Here is a 3956-nt window from a genome sequence, read left to right as displayed (position 1 = left end):
CAACCCAAACCATTCGATGATTCTGAGATTCAGGGAGGGCTGGGGGAGCTCCCTAACAGCCTGGAATTCTGAGCTCTGGTGTTAAAGCATTTACAAAAGATCACAAAGATCTGCTCATCCCGGTGAAATAGAGGGAAAACAGACTTTCAGGAATCAAAGGCCAATGCACGCAGCAGATGTGTCAGCACTATAATGCAAAGCAAGGCTTTCAGAACCCTGATTTCAACTTTGCACAAATTAGACAATAAAATTAACTCAGTTTCATGCCATCCTTACCAGCTGTCAGCTCGGGAGTCACCAGAGACTAAATGCAATAACAAGAAATTGAACACAGGGAAGTTTGGGCTCTGCAGAAGCTGGTTGGGAGCAGGCTCATGCTCTGGGAAGTCAAGCTGCCCAAGATGGAACACCAAACTCTGATGGCAGAGGAGTCTCAGGGAAACACCTGCAAATAAAATAACCCTGAAAGATGAGGCTCTGACAGTCCCAACATTCAAAAGTTCCCATGGGAGCTGCTGTTTGCTGTCACTAATTTGGTAGCTGGACTAATGAACCGGGTGATCACCAGGCACCTCCCCACCACCTCCATCCTCAGGTTTTCCCTTCTTTGGTAGCCCCTGGACATATCAGCTGGAAGTCCAGGAATGCAGAACCAGGAAGCAGGACCTGATCTCACCCAGGTGCCACCGCGCTGGGCTGGGCTTTGGGCTCACCTGGCAAGAGCTGATCTTACCCATAAACAGTTGGAATTGCAGCCCCTGGAGATGAGCACCAGGCACAGAAGGAAGTCCAAGGAGGGAGGGAAGACCTGGAACTTGGCCTGGAAGGCTGCAGGGGTGAGATCCGAGAGCTAGAAAACAGGGAATGAGTTGGCTACGAGGGAAGAAGCAACAGTGAAAGGTTTCCTCACTGCAGGTTTGGACGGATAACCTGAGCTGAGGGAGGAGGAACCAGCCTGTGCGTGTGTGTTCCAGCTGGGCTGGATTGATTTCCACAGCTCTGTGTTGCATTCCTGGGAAAAGGCTGCACCCACATCCCACAGGATTCCCACGAGGCCTGGACAGACTTGGCACAGGAGCATCAACACATAGCACTTGGCTTCTCCCATCCCTTCACCTAGCCTGAACAGGAACCTGCTGCAGCCCATTCCAGCATCATTCCTTGTGGGAAAAGCAGCCAGAGGCTCAGGGAGGGACAAGGAGCCCGGCACCTGCACAGGGAGAGCACACGGAACTCCCTCACAGTGCTCACCTCAGCAGCACAGAGGGATCCACACACAGCTCCTGCTCCAACTCAGCCTCTGCCTGGTGAAGCCACAAAGCCCAGCTGAGAGATTTAACATTATATTTCCAAAGTAATGAAATCCAGGGAAATATTTCACAGCTCCCGGTTTTGAGGAGCACTGGAAGCACCTGATAAAGGTGGAGTTATGCTGCTGGTGACAAACAGGGGCTGTTCCCTGCTGGCAGGGGGAGAGGGAGCCTGGGTTTTAATTTGGAGGAATTCCAGAGGATCCATTTTATCTCTCAGCAGGCAGGAAAATTAGCAGAGCACCACAGAAAGCTGGGAATGACACATGCTCTATCTTTGTAATTCCAAGGCAGTGCCTGAGCTCTGCTAGAACAGCAGAGGTTTGCAAATCCTTTTCTTCCACTTGCTTTACAAATCTCTGTTTTCCAACTTTCCAAGTGCAGGTGCTGAAGGAAGAGTTGTGCAGAGCCTCTGAGATCAGATCTCCTCACTGTTACCAACCACAGAGGTGCTTTATGACTGCTAAAGGATCGTCCACCTGCTTTGGCTTGGATTCTTAACAATCAGCACATAGAAAGAGCCATTTGAATATCCAAGGTTCTGGGAACCTTTGGAAAATTAGATCCATAGAAAAGCAAAACTAAAGCGGCAGGTGGTTCCCAAGGTCTCTGCTCCAGACTTCCTGTTTCTCTTCCTGGGATTTAGGAGCTTAATCGAAGGCTGCATTCAGGATTATTCCCATTACAAAATCCTGGCTGAAGTGTTGGGAATTAGCCTGGGATCAGGACATCCTGGCCTCCAGCAGCATCCCCAGCACCTCTGCCAGGGCACTGGTGTGTACCCAGCATCCCTGAGCTGCAGTTGCCATGGTGACCGAGCATTGTCCCCTCTCCTGGCAGGAAAAATATCCCCTTTCCTTTAAGGAAGAATGTCCTTCCATATCCCTCCACAGCACAGGGCTGACCCAGACCACTCTCAGGTGGCTCTCTCCTGGCCTCATCCTACACCCAGGACATCCTGGTCTCCCAGGCCAAGCCAGGCAGGACAGGGACTGCTGCCCATGAGGAATTTGCTCCAGCTGGACACCGCTGGATCCATTCCCAGCAGCCAAAAACCTCCTGCAGCTGAACATCACCAAGGAAAAAAAGCACAGGCAAGAGTAACAAGGATCCAGTCATTCCCAGATCTAGACAGGGCGGGGTTTAAAGTGAAATCCAAGGAGGGAAGAGCCTGAGGTTGTCCAAGACTGTCAGGTGGCCTTGGAGCCACCACTGTCTCCACTCCAAGACCGTCAGTGGCATCGGTGCCACCACGGGATCAGCAAGAAGTGCCACCTCTGAGTGTGTTTCCCTGCCCTCCCAAATCTCCACAGGACCCCCGCTGAGCTCTGACAGCTTCCAGGACCTAAGCAGGGGGCGAGCTGAGAAGCTTACAAGGGAAAATAGCTCCTTTTGTAATCTGCTCCCACAGCACACCCACCTTCAGCCTGTTTTAGCCTCCTCGTCCTACATTCCAGCCCTGGAGATGGGAAGTGTGAGGAGTTGTGACTGTTAAATGATGTCTCACATGAAGGGGTCTCCCAAAAGGGTGGCTGCTGCAAGAGAGGTCTCCACCCTTCTCTGCCAGGCTGTCCTGATCCCACTGCTCCTCTGGCACCTGGAAAAGATCATAGAATAATGGAATCACAGGATGGTTTGGATTGAAAGGGACCTTAAAGATCACCTCATTCCATGGGCTGGGACACCTTCCACTATCCCAGGTTGCTCCAAGCCCCATCCGGCCTGGCCTTGGACATTTCCAGGGATGGAGCAGCCACAGCTTCTCTGGACAACCTGTGCCAGAGCCTCACTACCCTCACAGGGAGGAATTTCTTCCCAATATCCCATCTAAACCTCCTCTTTTTCAGTTTGAATCCATTCCCCTTGCCCTGTCACAAGCAGGGAAGACCAGGCAGTTGTTTCCCTCTGGGTAGCCATTATAAACCCAGATGGCTCATCCTTGTGTGGGATTCTAAGCAGGTTTCCCTGCTCTCCAATGTGTCAGAGATCAAGGAATCTCAGTGCAGGGGGGTGGACACTGGGAGCCTACATGACCACTAAATCCCTCTTAACAAACATCACTTTTCATTTCATTTTTAGCTGATTTTCCCCCTCTTCACTCAGCCAGAGGAGCAGAGAGGTAAAAGCAGGAGACAACTGAGCATCTTCCCCTTGGGAGCCCTCATTATCCCAGGAGGCCTCCACTGCCTCAGGGAATCAATTAAACAGACTGGAGCTGGGATACCCGGCACTTCACAGGATCAAAACCCAGAGAGACACGATGAGGCAATTTCCCTCCTGTCACTGACATGCAAATCATTCCTGCAGCAGCTCCTGGGTTTAATATATCTCCAGATTGCCTGGCATGGAGTCCCATTAGCCGGGTCTACGTGGCACTTAGTCCAAAATGACTCTGGGAGAGTCAGCATTTCCACCTCAGTCTCAAGGACAGGCAGGAGATGAGTGTGCAGCCACTTGGCTCATCCCTCTCTCAGGTTCCCTCTGAGGGCAGGACTCCCACAGAGTTTGGGATTCTGAGTAAAACAGCTGAGAAATCCATAGTGAGGGACTGAGATCCCCGAGAAACGTCCTCATCAACCCTGGGAACATCCACAACTGTGCCTTTCTCCAGCCCTCAACTTCCACATGGATGAGGAAAGACAGTCA

General features: G+C 51.5%; 1 long non-coding RNA gene across 1 annotated transcript; it reads right to left on the bottom strand.

Annotated features, from left to right (window-relative positions):
• Positions 1-514: 514 nt before the first annotated feature.
• LOC108640325 lies at positions 515-2869 on the bottom strand. Its single transcript, XR_003916440.1, has 3 exons — positions 2731-2869; positions 667-850; positions 515-528 (listed from the first exon to the last, which is right to left on the bottom strand). It is a non-coding gene; the product is annotated as an uncharacterized LOC108640325 (long non-coding RNA).
• Between the last annotated feature and the right edge of the window lie 1087 nt (positions 2870-3956).

The sequence above is a fragment of the Manacus vitellinus genome, unplaced genomic scaffold (assembly GCF_001715985.3).
Source record: "Manacus vitellinus isolate BGI_N305 unplaced genomic scaffold, ASM171598v3 ctg7180002429595_pilon, whole genome shotgun sequence".
Taxonomy (NCBI): Eukaryota; Metazoa; Chordata; class Aves; order Passeriformes; family Pipridae; genus Manacus; species Manacus vitellinus.
The sequence above is the reverse complement of the archived record's forward strand: the minus strand, read 5'-3'. Positions and strand labels throughout refer to the sequence as shown.